The sequence below is a fragment of the Ptychodera flava genome, chromosome 2 (genome assembly GCF_041260155.1).
Source record: "Ptychodera flava strain L36383 chromosome 2, AS_Pfla_20210202, whole genome shotgun sequence".
Taxonomy (NCBI): Eukaryota; Metazoa; Hemichordata; class Enteropneusta; family Ptychoderidae; genus Ptychodera; species Ptychodera flava.
This window is the reverse complement of record NC_091929.1, coordinates 42,106,480-42,124,555: the sequence shown is the minus strand read 5'-3', so window position 1 is coordinate 42,124,555 and position 18,076 is coordinate 42,106,480.

Sequence of the window (18,076 nt, the reverse complement as noted above, 5' to 3'; positions counted from 1 at the left end):
AATGAGAGGGAAATGACAGAACAAAGCAAAGACTTTCAGGTTCTTCTACTTTTTAGAGTCTATATATTAATACAGCATACAAAACATCACGTAATATTTATTGCCGTGACGCTTATCGGTGGGGATTAGGTTGACTTCGCTGCAGGCTAAGTTGTCACACACTACACTCAGTGTGACAGTTTTCGGACGACCTCAGTTTTCGGACATTTAGTGACATGCTGTTAGTTACGGAAGCGTATTCGTGCCATTTTTTGTAAGAAAAAAAAATAAAAATCTCGTAATTACGAGTTTTTGATTCTCGTAATTACGAGTTTTTGATTCTCGTAAGTACGAGTTTTTGATTCTCGTAATTACGAGTTTTCAATTCTCGTAATTACGAGAATTAAAATCTCGTAATTACGAGTTTTTATTCTCGTAATTACGAGTTTTTGATTCTCGACACTATAAGCCCTGATTCTCTCAGTTATCAGACAATCCTAATAGCTCAGTCCTTATATAGTTTTGAGCTTTTATTTCTCATACATATTGTTGGTTATTGTTCAACGAGAATATGGTGTTTTCAATATGGTGTTTTCAATATGGTATTATCTTGATTTATAAGGTGTAGTAAGCAATTATAATACACTCGTGATGAATAAATAAATGAATGAAGTTTGGACTGTTACATGGCTACAATTGTAGATATTCAGTATGTTGTCCATTAGATCAAAAGTCAAGCATAATAGCGTGTAGATTTTGTCTGGCTGGATAAACATTCTTTTTAGGGTGAAATATCAATAGTATGACATTATGCAAATATTTCACATCTGTCAACACCTTTATTAGAGTCTACAACCTGATAAACACACCCTCCCTGCCTCAGGATATAATCCCCGAACTCCGAATACCTGCCGATGTGATGTTATTTTTTTACATCCAGCATAGATTGGCAGTTGCCATCATGTTGGGTTTGCACTAGAAATTATGACAAACAACTGACATCTTCTGACACCCCTTCATGTGTGAAAAAGACATTATCCAAAACAGCAGTGAATGAGGAAATCGGACAGATTTCCAAACTTTCAGATTAGTATTATTTGCTAACAAAGATTTACACAATCAAAGTTTGTATGGATACAGATAAAGTAAAGAAAGTTTAACAATCCGTGTCTTTGCATTGCTTCTTCCTAATGTAAAAGAATAGTACACAAACATTGATTATGATCAAGATGAATGACCGAATTGAAGTGCAACTCATTTCAAGAACCCAAGAAATGATTGAAAATGGCAAATAAAAGCGAAAATATGTTTATTTTTATCACAGATGTTATCAAGTAGAAGTGAAAAGGAAATCTCAAAATAGACGATGAGTTGAAATAACGCTGTGATAGTTAAATTTTCATATGCTTCCATAAACATTGAAATTACAAAATCATCATTATGCAAACATTCTGGCAATTTGAAAACCTCATAATTTTGAGATTTTTAGAAATTTGCGATTACTTGACTGTAGTTTTTGACCATGTATTCATTTATTCGCAATGACAATGACGTACTATAGATTCTCATGACAAGATAATTCTCGTAATTACGAGTTTTTAATTCTCGTAATTACGAGTTTTTAAATCTCGTAATTACGAGTTTTTGATTCTCGTAATTACGAGTTTTTAAATCTCGTAATTACGAGTTTTTAAATCTCGTAATTACGAGTTTTTGATTCTCGTAATTACGAGTTTTTAATTCTCGTAATTACGAGTTTTGATTCTCGTAATTACGAGTTTTAATTCTCGTAATTACGAGTTTTTAATTCTCGTAATTACGAGTTTTTGATTCTCGTAATTACGAGTTTTTGATTCTCGTAATTACGAGTTTTAATTCTCGTAATTACGAGTTTTAAAATCTCGTAATTACGAGTTTTTGATTCTCGTAATTACGAGTTTTTAATTCTCGTAATTACGAGTTTTGATTCTCGTAATTACGAGTTTTAATTCTCGTAATTACGAGTTTTTAAATCTCGTAATTACGAGTTTTAAAATCTCGTAATTACGAGTTTTTAAATCTCGTAATTACGGGTTTTTGATTCTCGTAATTACGAGTTTTTAAATCTCGTAATTACGAGTTTTTAATTCTCGTAATTACGAGTTTTTAATTCTCGTAATTACGAGATTTAAAAACTCGTAACTATGAATTTTTGAATCTCGTAATTACTGGTTTTAATTCTCGTAATCGTGTCTTCATTCTCGTTATCTACTCAAATGGCGTACTGACATGGCCTCTACACATTGTAGTTTTCCTCCAGCTACATTATTACCTCTATCTACACTATTACACGACTTTGGTCAGTCTGGGGGCATGATATAGCATAGCCATTAACATGAGAACGTTGCAATAGTGTTAAGGAAGTCTGTGCCTGTATAGAAACAAAACACTTCAGCCATGTTGCTTAGTTTGCCAATTTAAGGGCAACTTGTAATCTGTAAACTCTGTACTTAGTGGATCAGCAAATCAAAATTAAATTCACAGTTCTCACTTGCACCGAATGTCAAAAAGTTTGATACATCGCAACCATATTTGAAAAAATGCATTTATTCACAGCATAAATGTAATAAATAAAATTAAACTGAACTACAATTGACGACTTACAAACTTACAAGAAGAAAACTGTCAAATATGATTGCAAATGGCATTGGCATTCTCAAACACGTGCGTTTGTTAAATGGTGTCTAGCCTATCGCAATACGTTTCCATGTGTGATTTACTCAAAGTTCACCATCCATATTTTGGATCACTATCCGGTCAATCTGAAACTGATGGGAAAATAAGATATTTTAGAACATAATTCCATCACAACATGATGTATTAACAAACCCATCGATACAACGCACACTGCACGCATGAACGCACAATGCAAGACAAGCTGTACAATGAAATATTTTGCAACTACATTAAGCAGAATTAGTAGGTAATATGTACAATGGTCTTTAACAGGAATTGACTTGACTTCTTTTAATTAATTCCTGCTATTTCTTATCAAATGATAGGGACAAAAAGATCGCCCTGCATCAACTTAGATATGAGCGCACTGCAAACATGGAGCTGTTCATACAGCATGGTGGGTTGTTGTTGAATTAGGGGTCATACAGGTCAATCACTCTTATGCCGCGCATTCGTGGCAAGCACATCGGTGATCATTGGATGGCATGCATCTCTTATCCATAACAGAAAACTGACCAATCTAGAAAGAAAGAAACATTTCAGTGAAAATTCAGGCCAACTACACCGTGTTTCCGACAAGAACTTCCCATCCGAGCTTAGCTTAGCTGTGGCTGTGAGTGACCTTGACAACACCACATTCACTGATAATGGCGGCAGTGAAAACAGTCGATGATGTAGTATGCTCATGTAATTCCGTTCTATTGCAGATCTTACCTTTCGATTTGGTAACACTCAAACAACTGCTCAATGAAGTTTCTTCTTCTTAAAATGTTTGTAATTGTTGACTGACTTCGAACATGTCGCACTGTTGTTGTGATCAAATGGCCGGCATGGTAGGACAAGTCCCTTTGAAGCGTGTTGCATTCTCTTTCATCACGTGTCATCAAAACGAGATAGAAGTCGGCTACAAATAGACGCTAACAGAAAACAAAACCCCAAGAAGCCAAAGCAAATAATATTTGCTGAGCAGAAATATCACAAGAAAGGTGATGTCGAGAATTAAAATCTCATAATTAGGAGAACCAAAAACTCGTAATTACGAGAATCAAAAACTCGTAATTACGAGTTTTTGATTCTCGTAATTACGAGATTTAAAAAATCGTAATTACGAGAATCAAAAACTCGTAATTACGAGAATCAAAAACTCGTAATTACGAGAATTAAAAACTCGTAATTACGAGATTTTAAAATTCGTAATTACGAGATTTAAAAACTCGTAATTACGAGAATCAAAAACTCGTAATTACGAGAATCAAAAACTCGTAATTACGAGAATCAAAACTCGTAATTACGAGATTTTTTTTTATTTTTTTTTTTTCTTACAAAAATGGCACGAATACGCTTCCGTAGTTAGTTACACTCACTTCGCTCCGTATCGATAGCGTTTTACAGGTCATGTGACCCCATATTAAGTCAGGTGACACTGTTGTCCCGTTTGCGATAGTTTTTTTTGCAGAAGCTATGAGTTCGCTACGAGCGGCGGTCACAAATTGTCGTCTGATACCGCGTCAGTGATACTGTTAACATACTGCCGTCAGGTCAAAGTAACTGAAATTTTGACTAAAGTCCTGATTTAGCATTGAATTTGAATGAGGGGGAGAATAATGATTTTGAAAATATTCTTTCCATTGTTCGCTACGATTGCATGTAGTTTTAACGAAAACTGCGCAGTTGTTTCGAGGAAAAAAGTACATTTAATGAACGTAAGAAGTGTACAAGTTTTCGGACAGACAATATTTACAGCAAAAACAGGATGGTTGAACAGTCTCATATACATTACGTTTACTTTTTGTAAGTCCCAACACAAGTTCTGTAGATAACATTGTAGATAAAAGAGCCGACTCATTTGAGTGAAATACCAATCATGTAACACTCCACTTCACTGTTTATCCTTGTGTGTCTCTATAAAAACAGATTGGCATCAGTACGTATACATTGCACTATGATTTGTTTAGCCAGAGTGCTGTCCTAATTAACTTCAGTCTCTACTAACAACTCAACAAGTAATTTAGCAATTCCCTTTTGTGTTCTATCCAGACACTCAAATGAGTCGGCTCTTCTTATCTACAATGTTATCCACAAAACTTGTATGCTACGTACAAAAAAGTAAACGTAACGTATATGAGACTGTCCAACCATCCTGTTTTTTGCTGTAGCATGTGTAAACGTAGTAAGTGACTTACTGCGTAAAAACTTGACAGGTAAATAATTCCATATGATGAAATATACTCGCTATTTTTATTAAATAATGCCTGTGCGATTCTAATACAAACAAAATATGCAATTGAAACAATTATAAGTAATACTCACTGAACAAACTTAGCGAAGTTAGCCACACCGTACGATACAAGGTGCCGAAAGCAACACACAGAGACAGCCCGTGTCCGATATCTAAGCGCTATACACGTCGAAATATAGTTGAGTCGTCCATGGATTAAACATAACTAATTATCATGAAATATTCTTATATACAGTTTTCTAAACACATCGAAATTAAAAATCGGTGGTTTGAAGTTTCAAATTATCAATACTTAGCTCCTAATCACATTCCAAACACGATGTCCGATTTCTGGGAATGTAGTCCGAATATTACGCCTTCAACATGGGTCAAAACTTTGGCAACTTTGACCCCGAAATACCACTCCCGTCGTGTCAACTGAGTTTGAGGATAACCACAATAAAGTTTCGAAAGGTATGGTAAAAAGATTTCGTATCGCTGGTCATTTTACGAAACGACTTTGGGCGAAATTCACTACCCTGTCCGAAAACTGTCACACTGAGTGTACGTCACACGTGGAGCCAGGAGCCGAGGCCGCGGCCGTGAACTTCGCGTTTCCCAAATACACGATGACAATCGTAAAGGCAAGCCCGCAACTGACACAAGTGTAAAGATTTTCGCCTAGTACACTCAAATCGACAATGCGACGGCAATTCTTCCCCCGGTAGGTATAACGACACTGTCAACGGCATTATAACCACGACCTCCTCGTGTATAGCGAATCGGACGTCACACTTCTGACTTACGTTGTACAGGTTACATTCATGTTGCATCTTTTTATCTCTTTGCTGAATTCTCGTACCTTCCAGCGTGTTTTGAGGGCACGCTGAACATTTTCTCGGCGCGATTTTCCTTTACCTGCAGACGACATTTTGTACAACGCAAAAACGTTCGGAACGTCACTATGCGCGCGTGGTAACTATGGATACATTTCTGCGCGGAAATCGGCGCAGTACGCTTATATTTTTCCGATCGTACATCCTTAAAATTGATATAAAAATGGGGTGCTATTAAAAATAGGATATTTCTGTTACTGCTGGTTTCCTAGTCCAGCGCAGGCATTCAAAAACCAGAGAGGACATATCTTGTTTTATAAAGCCACATCCAGTGATATGTATGTCATTCCGCTCAGTGGTGATGCATTTACTGACACTGCGCCATCACTGGTTGGCGTACACGTATGCACAGGCGGTCCAAAGTCGAATATAGGGAACCAGCATGAGTTTCTATCACCTTCAACACTCTAAGCACCTGCGGTATTATGTACATACCATTTCGGTGCCTCTTGTGTTTGAACAAAAGTAATTTTGTGCATAAGAGCAGCTCTTCACCACAGACCCAGGAAGTTAGCAAAAGTGCCGATGAAGCACCTGTAGACATGGCAAAAGGGCAAGGCCTAAACAACAAATACTTAGTTGATGAAATTCGACCGTTCTTCCGCTTTGTGGCGTTACATCGATCAACGAACAGTTTGTTGACCTCATATTATGGAACCATGGGATATCTGTTTTGAGGAATGTCATACCTTTGAAATAAATATTGGCGACTCTGTTGGGTGTAAGCAGCTTTTGGGACAGGTAGGTCTTTTTTGTAGTGCTATGTGATAGTTGCTTCACATGTTGCTTCCATTGGCCATTTTAAAAATAGTCAAATAATAACGTTTATTCTAAAGTTATCCAATTTTCATGAATTTACGAATGAACAGGTTGAGCAAGGTGCAAATGTTGTACATTTGTGCTCAGTAAAGATATGGCTTCCATGGAATCAAATCTATTCAACGAGCTTGAGGAATGTCACCTAACATGCCAGATTTGTCTTGAATGTTTCAAAGATGCAAGGGTACTCCCATGTCAGCATTATTACTGCAGAGAATGCCTCATCCAACTAAGTGAGGGTGAAAAGACACTGAAATGCCCAGCTTGTCGCGCTGTGTGTCAACTTCCTCTAGAGGGTGTGCTTGGTCTTCCGAAGTGTATCTCTGTGAATGGGTTTGTGGATCTTCTGGAGGAAAGACGTAACAAACGTAAAGATGACAGATTAGTCTGCGATGGATGTGGAGAAAAGACAGCAGCGTTCAGATGTATTGATTGTGCTGTCAATTTATGTGATATCTGTGGAAAATGCCACTTAAATATGAAGGTGACGAAAGGACATAAACAGATAGCTTTATCGGAATCAGCAAAGTTTTATGTTCAAGAGCTCGATAAACTGTCGGAACAATGTACGGTACACTCAGAGGGGCAAAAGATTTATTGCAGTGACTGTAAAGTCATCGTTTGTCTCGATTGTTCTGTGTTTGATCATTCGCAACACAGCAATGTCAGTCTAGATATCGCCATGCAAGATGCAAAGTCTAAAATACAGAGTTGCCTGACAGAATTGAGGCAGAAACATGAACAGGCTGTCGATAGCAGAAATAACATCAAGTGTAAAATGAAAATGTTACAAGAAACTCTTTACAGCGAAATCAAGAAGATTGAAAATTCTTCAAAGACTATTATTGAAAACGTTAAAGAAACTTTTGATACTATCAAATGCCAGATAAACTCAGATAAAATCTATAAGAAGGTGTCTTTGCAAACACAGTATGCACAAACCAGTCTAATTATGTCAAGTAAGCTTGCTTCTGCTGAATGGAACATAACTTCTCTCTCCTTTGTGAAGTCCAGTTTGCAAGACGTAATGCAACAATCACCGGAATCTATTATAGCAAGGCATGAAACAGTGATATCAGAGGCGGAAAAGTCGATGACATGCTCGAATGTAGACTCTGTACCGAAGATGGAATTGCCAGAGTTTGTGAAAGATGAAAGTGTGGAAGCGTCCATTGAATGTGCGGGACTCGCGTGTCTATCTATTGGGCATTTCGAAAGTCGCCATCTGCATTTTTCAACAGAGTCGAATGCGATGTTATCCCTTGCTGAAACTCAAAGCAGGTACTTGCTTTTACATGATGATTGTGCAGAGATTTCTTATAGCCACATTGACAGTAGTTATACCAGCGAAAATGACGAAACCACTGACAAAGATGATGGCACCAGTAACAACTCTGAACATTTTCAACTAGCGGAGGTAGATATACATACACAGAAAGAAGAAATTAGAGATCTGATGAACACCCCTGTCAGAGAAGGAGACACTTGGTATTTAATCGATGTACAATGGTTTAAGAAATGGAAGACGTATGTTTGTTATGACAGCTCGGACGTGAATGGAAAAACGGAAAGCAGCAGTTATCCGGGTCACATCGATAATGCTGGTCTGCTGCAGGAAAACGGTCGCGATTTGAAAGAACATCTCGTAAATGGTGAAGACTATATTCTTTTACCGATGGAAGCATGGGATAAGCTTTGTTTGTGGTATGGGAAACAGTGTGGACAAAAACCAATAGCGAGAAAAGTCATCGAAGACGGAGTTTTTGTAAAGCAATTCAAAGTCGAGGTATATCTGAGGGAATTAAAACTTTGCAAATATCCGGTGACTGATGTATTTGTGACGAGGAAATTCAGTAAAACAAGCACAATTCGTGAAATCGAAGATGAAATGAGAAACGTCTTCAACGTATCAGAAGGTAAAGATGTACGTGTGTGGAAGGAATACACGAGAGAGGTGCACGACCTGTTATCTGACAAGACTGGTACTGTTCAGAACACATTTTTAGATCAAGGTCAAATTCTTGTCTTGGAAGAAAGAGACGCAGATGGTTCATGGCCAGGAAACTTCATTTAGAATTAGCTTCATTGAATTAATAATATGAGGTTATCCCACGATATCAGCGCTTGGTTGGGACGTATTGCCACGAGTGAGGGTGCGAGCCGCATCACACGAGTCGAAGACGAGTGTGATGCGGCGCGCACCCTCACGAGTGGCAATACGTCCCAACCAAGTGCTGATATCGTGGGATAACCGATTTATCATATGCCCATGACCGTATATTTATGTAAAAGGTAATTAAAATTAAGAAATTTTATTAGTTTTTGTCAGTCTTTCGAAGGGACTATGTTTTTATATTCTGCCGCTGGTCTGAGCGCATTGATACATGTTTGTTTACAACAGCTGATCAAGTCGTCGATCGCATATCGTGTCGAGTGTATACGGTCTAAACAAGGATTATTTCAGCGCAATTTACCGCAGTTCAGAAAAGGAATGGAGCCAATTTACTAATTCTGGTCACCGTCCCGGTGTTCTGGTGGATATTTATTACACGGACAATATTGTAAGTTTGAATTCACTTTAATAACTCTTGCTGAAACATGGCTGACGTGAACAGGAACGACGAAGTAGCGCGAAATACAACAGATTGTAACTCTCTTTAGATCTGAAATAAAGGAACGTTAAATTCATATGTACTAGTAATATGTTTCGTTTTATATCGGTAAATTTTGATTGAATGCAAGATGAACATCATAACATCAAAATCGGAAATAAACAACAATTGATGACGTATAACGTGCCGTATCAGACTGATATTTTACGTTCCACGTCACGACGCGTCAGAGGAGACACGGATACGGTCATGGGTATATGATAATTACTGAATGATAGATGAATGTGACTGCATCCGTCCATGTTCGAGACACTTTAGTAACATTAATACTTATAAAAGACTCATCCGTCACTTAAGTCTTGATGTTTGGTATTCAGATGATAATATTGTAACCAGTATTAGGCATCGTTAGGATGACTCACACTATTCTTTATACGATGTCAGATTTGTGGGAAATAGTGTTAGTGATATGGTACTTAGAACCAAAACATTTTATGAGTTTGGGACGATATCTCTAATTGTAAAAGCGATGAAACAAAGTGACATCGCTCCAAGTGATGAATGTACATCGTGCACCATACGTCATGCAGGAAGCTTTTGTCACTAAGGGATCACTAGGCATATCCTGCAAAGACTTGAAACATTGACTATACGGGTTACGTACTTGATGAGTCGACAAAGATGATACCTTGTAACCGACACTGAGTCGCGATCAGACTTTGAGAAATTCGTCCTGTCATAGAGTAAAGTGTGGTACAAATCAAGTTCATGTGTTTGGGCCCTAGCGAACATTTATCGTTGCTCAGACACCACCGGTTATAATTTCGTACGTATACACAACAATACTTGAACTATGAATAGAACATGTACTTCTGTTTAGGGTTCATGGAGCCAAAGACCTCACGATTGAAGTACAACTCCGTAGAGTCTGTTACAATGATTGCTTTGGCCTACTTTCTTTGATTTCATAAGAACGATATTCATATTTATGAGACGTTTCACTTTTCTTCATTTCGCAATCATTTCTGCAATAATTAGATATACGTTGTTTTAGAGTCGATTCTATTTTCTCGTCTGAAGGTAATGTAAACAGAATTATATATGATTGCAGAACAGCGCTTGTCAATCGAAAATTACAATGTCGACTTTGATACAGAAGTTTGTTTGCCAGTATAGCCTTAGTCATGGCGTCACAAAATCCGCTTAAATACTGCTACTTTTACAAAGATAGCAGCAATAGGTAGCGATTTTAGTCAGGAATATGATGAAATTTATTGACTTTGATGTTCGTCTATCTGGTTGAAATATTTTATGATTTCGTTCAAGGTTTAGCCTTTTATTTTTTACCGCAGAAAAGGGTCTTTTGGTTTTAATCAAGCGTGGTAATATTTTACGGTAATGTCTAAAGTTCTATCAAAATTGTTTTCGAGAACATTTATAGCAAAGCGTCCATAGGAACAACGACATTTACTTATGCTATACTATTCCCTTGGAATCGGTCGCATTTTTTAAACCTTTTAAACAATACCACAACGGCGTTATATCGTTCGGAATCTGACAGACGTTACTTGTAGTTTTCATTATATTAATCAAGATTACATTATGCAGGGAACATTCCGGTTGAGAGAGAGAGAGAGAGAGAGAGAGAGAGAGAGAGAGAGAGAGAGAGAGAGAGAGAGAGAGAGAGAGAGAGAGAGAGAGAGAGAGAGAGAGAGAGAGAGAGAGAGAGAGGAGAGAGAGAGAGAGAGAGGAGAGAGAGAGAGAGAGAGAGAGAGAGAGAGAGAGAGAGAGAGAGAGAGAGAGGGAGAGAGAGAGAGAGAGAGAGAGAGAGAGAGAGAGAGAGAGAGAGAGAGAGAGAGAGAGAGAGAGAGAGAGAGAGAGAGAGAGAGAGAGAGAGAGAGAGAGATTCCTATATGACTATTTCAGTTAATATGTTAATTCCCGTGATCTTTTGGAAGTCTAAATGTGTAGTATGACAAATTTTCATTTAAAATATCTGTTTAAACTCATAACTGAAAATCACATCTGTTGAAGCTGTGGTATAGGTTAATTGTAGATGCAAATTCAAAGGAAAGCCGCCTATATCTGCCACGTGCAAATGTGGGTCAGTGCGTGTCTTTCTTAAAACAGATTAAAAACAAACAAAAAACACGAAGACAATTGCTTTGTCTGGATTCAGATTTATGTTACATGTCTTTACCTCTGACCATTAAGTTGAAGTATAATTTATTATTTATCCTTCAGAATTGGCGATTAAAGAAACTACAGAAACGGCCTCTTCTGCTTCATGTCTGGACATTTTACTTGAATTTGACTCCAATGGTCACCTTTCTACTAGGCTATATGACAAGAGAGATGATTTCAACTTTAGTATAATCAATTTTCCACACCTCATCAGTAATATTGCACTCTCACCTGCTTATGGGGTATACATTTCCCAGCTTATTCGATATGCAAGAGCATGCAGTTCATATGGTGATTTTGTAGAGAGACATGGCCATCTCTCTTACAAACTGTTAAATCAAGGTTATACCAGAGCAAGACTTGTCTCTACATTCAAACGCTTTTTGGCAGGTATCGCAAGCTGGTAGATAAATAAAATATCTCTCTTCGACAAATGATCACTGATGGCATCGGTGACAAGGGGCCTTAGTTAGTGACCACTACCTATCTGACTTAGAGATTGATATATGGCGCTTACTATTTTCGAAACACATGACATCACTTCTTGGTCTTTTGGTCAGAGGTCCCTATATTTTTCTTTCATGAATTTGACTTTGTTTGTGTACCGTCTATTTACTGTCTGTTCTGTGCTGTTTTGTGTCTATGTTTACAACTATTGTCTTACAAGTTCTGACCTAGTGTTATTGGATTATGGATTGGTATGATTGCGATATTTTACTGCCCCTACATGGAGCGTTGGCAAAGAAAAAACTTACACAGACGAGAATTATCTGTGAATTTCGTAGGCAGCTTCGTGGTTTCACATCGCCTATCATCATGATAAATAAAAGAGGGGCATCCATGTGAATGACTAGTATATTGTACAAAGACTTCTGACGACAAAGTTTGAAGTTCAGCCAAAAAGCCTATGGAAAAAACAGTTCGTCAAATAAGAATTAAGAAACCATTCATAAGCTCTTTTGTGATCTATATGCCTCACCTTTTTCCTTTAAATAAACACGTAAATAATTATTCATCAAATTCGATCATAGTAATACCTAACAAGTTACACAGAATGACTGAAGTACATACTTTGTACAGTTATTTATTTATTTATTTATTTATTCATCTTTGACATGATCTTAGGATGAGTCGCACAAATGACTGACACCTATAGAAGCCGAAAAGGACACACTCCAGTTCTAAAGGAGTATGAAACAACAAAGTCTAATGTTCAAGCACCAGATAAACTGTCAGGACAATACACGGTTCACTCAGAGGGGCAAAAGGTTTGTTGCCGTGTTTTTGAAGTCATGGTTACGTTTGTCTCGATTGTTCTGTGTTTGATCACTCACACAACACACTGAGCCATGTTGGTATGAAGTCGCTGTGAACGATGCCAATGTCTAAAATACAGAGTTGTCTGACAGATTTGAAGACGAAACATGAACAGACTGATGAAAGCATAAACAAAATTAAGTGCGAAATAGAAATGTTAGAAGAAAATCTTGACAGCAAAACTAGTAAGATTGAAATCTCTTTAAATTAAAACTTTTTTAAAGTTACAGAAACATTCAAAGCTGTGCAACGCCAGATGAATACAGATAAAAACAATAAATGGAATATTTGCAAACACAGTATCCACAGATCATTCAAACTGAGTCAAGTCAACTTCCATGTGTGAAGGGATATAAATCAACTTTCTTCGATGAAGTCAAGTTGAATTGCAAGAAGTAATATAGCAATCAGCAATTATCATCAATTTGATAAAAATCACTTGCCGTCTCTGTAACTTTGCTAAAAGCAAGAGGAACAATACTTTTTTTCTAGCCTTTATTGAAAATAAATTGAAAATTTGCATAGAGACCCTATTTACTAGTTTTCACTGTCTGAATGTGGCATATGTAACGCAATGACTTTTAGGCAAAGCTTGGAAATTAAACAAAAACGCCTCCGTTAAAAGGATTTGTCAACCCAAAGACCTTTTCTTGCTGTGCTGTCCCTTGAATTTCAGGGTCTTCATGAAGGGCACTTGATTACAGCACTGATGTTACCGATTCATTTAAAACTCCAGTGTCATTGTCAAAAGCATCGCCTACGAGTGCTTATACAGTGAGAAAATCCAATTTTTCAACCGCTTTGCCACACATAAGGTGAAGTGAAGCCAACAATGGATCGATTATTTTAGAACCAGTTCTCGCCATATCACTTTTCAATACAACTGTTTGCGATTCTTTTTGCCCTATAAGTTTGGTGTGTGAAACGGAAGGTTGGAACACTTGGATACTAAGTTTGCTTTGCAGTGTTTCACTGTAGTAGTTGTTATTTTCAAATATTTAGATGTTATTAAAAGTTGGATGTTTCGGTTACTGTTAGTTTTCTTGTCAAGCACAGTCATTAATAATCTAAAGACGATATTTCTTGTGAAACAAGGGGCTTGGGGGCACCGACGTTCCTGGCACCCCTCAGTGTTAGTTGACATAAATGTTAAGTACTGTATAACGCCAAAAGTCGAATTGTTAGGACAGAAATGAATTTTGATGACAAACATGAAAGCTTATCTTAAACGGAGATGGTGAATGGTGTTTTGATGTACATAATATCATCGATAGGAAAAGGAGAAAAATTTGGCAACTAACTGTTGACCCATATTGGTCAATGATCATTAAACTCAATCACTTGCCCTGGACTTAAAGTTAATATGTACATAATAAAAAATGGTGTTAAAAAACTTATTTTTGGCATTTTTCCTTAATTACAAGTGTATGTATTTTCTATCACATAAAAAATTGGAGCCACTGGTTAATAATTTGCTTGGTTACTACACACACATGTACTTTATGATAAATCTGGCAAGCGTGCATGCTAATCTACTATGCATGATAAATTGAAAAAAGTTTATTCAATTGTGTGGAGAGACAAAGTCACCGGTAAATCTTGATCTATGAGGCTAAATGTAACCTTACCACCCCTCTTCAAGTGTAAATGGGCTAAAACCAAATTTATTTTGGATTAAAGAAGGCAAGAAATTCCATACAATAAGGTGAAAAACAAACTAAATATCATGTCAATAAAGACAATGAATTGAAGTGTTGTCTGTCGGTCATCAGTATCTGGTATGCGCCAAGAGACAATTAATAACATTGGTAATAACTAATGTTAGACAACACATTTAACATCACCCTGACCGGTTTCGCTTCCTTCTGATTTTCTGACAGGAACAAAATATTGAATGCAGATATTCACACGAACCACAAAACAAAGCTTGCATTGTTGTGAGAAGACAGTAGAACTTTGAAGTTAACTTTTTCGTACACCGTAAAATTAATGCTGGCGTAGGGCAGCACAAACATCGCGATATTGAAATATTTTGGCTAGGAATACCGAGTGACTTGCACTTATTGCAGTCGGTGTACTCATCGTCTACATTCAAGAATTATGACAATTGCATACATGGTGCACGATTTCAAGTACCCGCAAGGAAATTCTGATGGTATTTTGGCGAAAAATATAGGTAACAATAGTCACACAAATAACATTACGTGTCGTGACCGTGCTGAAATACTGGGGTCTGTAGCATATCAAGCCACGCAATGGACGACTCGTTATCTCCGAGTCTGACACGCACTTATTAGTATGTAAATAAATTAAATTATAACACACCACATGCTCATTCCGTGTCGCGATTCGCCAGAATACGTCACGTGACGATAAAATAGATACGTTTTATCTCCACCTGGATCACAGGACCTCATAAGTGCCTATTTAAGTCAATATTACGGCGTTTTTCTTTCTTTTTCAATGTTACAAATAATCCAGCTGAAGAGCACAACACTTGTGTAGCTGTCTTTTGTGTAGCGTGTATTGGCATGTATAGTGCATCCTCAAAAATGTGACCTTTAGTTCCGTGACCTCTAGGCCCGGCTCTAGCCATGCCTACTTCCTGCCCTGCCCTCGCTATGCTTAATAGGGAAATATTAGTACAGTAAACACAGCGACGTCTGTACGCATGGCCAGTAGGCATGGCCAGAGGAATTGGCTAGAGGTCACGGAACTAAAGGTCGTATTTAAATATGATCACATTCCCCATCGAGGGCGCACTATACATGTCAATACAAGCTACACAAAAGACAGCTACACAAGTTTTGTGCTCTTCAGCTGCATGGTTTATTTGTAACATTGAAAAAGAAAGAAAAACGCTGTAATATTGACTTAAATAGGCACTTATGAGCCCCTGTGCCTGGATCGACAAAAGGGATGTCAGAGGGTATTTTTTGAAAAGCTATTTCCCTAGGGAAATAGTTTTGACCAAATTTGGAAAGTGTCCGGTCACATGACCGTAGTGTCGTCTGCAGTTTTGCAACAATGGCGGGTGACTAGAACGTGATGTGCGTCCGGATAAGCGACGATACTCTCTCTAAAACAGATTTTCCAACATTTCCAACATTCCAACAGCGTAGGAACTTCAACAGCTCATCGACGGAAACTAAGGATGTCGCTAGGCATGCTTAGAATATTTTGTGAAAGAGAATGGTAGCCTACCATGTACAAATAAAACCGCTGTGGATACATCGCCTAGTAAAGTTGTCACAGTGGATTGTTGCCGTGCAAAATATCAAAACACACAAAAACTATATAACATAATACAACATGAGCGTGTGATGTCTTGTAAAACACCTATAACCTGGTCTTTTTCGGGCTATAGCGCCCGTTTATTATTCCTCGTGGCCGTGTATTACCAGAAAGGCATCGCTATACCCCTCAGCCTACGGCCTCGTGGAATAGCGATGTTTTCTGGTAACACACGGCCCCTCGGGGTAATAGACCGGCGCTATAGCCCTCATGACCAGGCAATAGGTGTTTAATATATGCAGACAATCTCTCTTCAGTGATCGGACTAGAAAAGGATGTCAAAATCAACACACAACTTACGAGATTAACCAAACTAAACGACATAAAATTCGGAGGTTATCGCTGTGCCAAACGGCTAATGCCTGACAGCCATACAATGGTAACTAGTTAAATACGCATGCGCAAATTAAGCATGGCCTCACTTTGGCCAAACTGAGCACTGAGCTATACATACTACGGGCCATGCCACACGGATTCCATTCCTCAGCAGTCCTACAGGTCTGCCGCTAAACAAATCAATTCGTCGGTACCCGGTGAGTACCGTCCTCGGAGGTCATCATTCTTCAGTCGAGCCTCCTCTAACTGTCAGTGATTCAGGATGGTCCTACTTAAATTTGTAAATCACAATTGTCCCATGGACCTGGTAATGTATTACCGTGAATGGAAATGATTATTGGACCAGTTCAATGTCATATTTCGTACCAAATATACGCGAGTTCTATGAAAGTATCATCAAGACAGAGAACAGGATTGAGTCGTTGTTTGTTCTTGAGCTCACATTTTGTCCTAAATTACAAGCATGCGCACGCGGTATCTATAGCAAAATTAACTAAAATTCCACCAAAAATGGATAAGTATTATTTAAAAATAAGAATAAAAGATAATAATGCATGCAAGGCAGGACATTTCTGACTACTCAACTAAACAAACACTCATTCCAAACAAGATAGAGATCAAATTAGTGATTTAAGGAAAAAACTGAAAATACTGACTTTCATAAAAAGGCTTAAAAGGGACTTCAAGAAAATTCAATATAAAAGACTGTTTGAGATTTTTGCCCGAGTGACTATTATACCAAATTAAAAAAAAAGTCACTAAAGGGTTGATATCTCTATCCATGGCATACGCTAGGCTATCAAATTAGTCCATTGGACCATTGATCCAAAGGACTAAAAATAATAATGATGTTATATCTTATGCTGCTCTTCGTTGAAGCATAAACTGACACAGCGTGATCACTGGTTGTCGTGTGCAGAGGCGCTGCAAATGCGAATATAGGGCAGCAGTATGAGTTTCTTTTACCCTCAACATCCTTAGCGCCTGTTTATTATGTACATGTCACCATTTCGATGGTTCTTATGTTTAAAAAAAAGAATCTGGCTTTTATGCATAAGAGCAGCTTTTTGACACAGACTCAGGTAGGTAGCGTTAAAACACTTCTAGACAAAGCACAGGCGCTAGGCCTGAACATTAAAAAAACCTTTAAGATGAAATTCCGACATTCCTCCGCTTGGTGGCGTTACATCAATCAGTTAACAGTTTGTTGCCTTACTATATGGAGTCATGGGATATGTGATTTGACGAATTCCATGCCCCTGAGCGACACATAAAGGATTGTTCAATGGATGAAGCTTTCGGGACAGGTAAGTCTTTTTGTAGTTTTACGTGATAGTTGCCTCTCATTTTGCTCTCCCTCGGCCATGTTAAAATATCATCACACAATAATGTCGATTCTAAAGTTACTCAATTTTCACGAATTTACGAATTGAACAGATTCAGCAAGGTGCGAATGTGAAGTACTGCTGTGCATAGTGAAGATATGGCTTCCATGGAATCAAATATATTCCACGAGCTTGAGGAATGTCACCTAACATGCCAGATTTGTCTTGAATGTTTCAAAGATGCAAGGGTACTCCCATGTCAGCATTATTACTGCAGAGAATGTCTCATCCAACTAAGTGAGGGTGAAAAGACACTGAAATGCCCAGCTTGTCGCGCTGTGTGTCCACTTCCTCTAGAGGTGTGTTTGGTCTTCCGAAGTG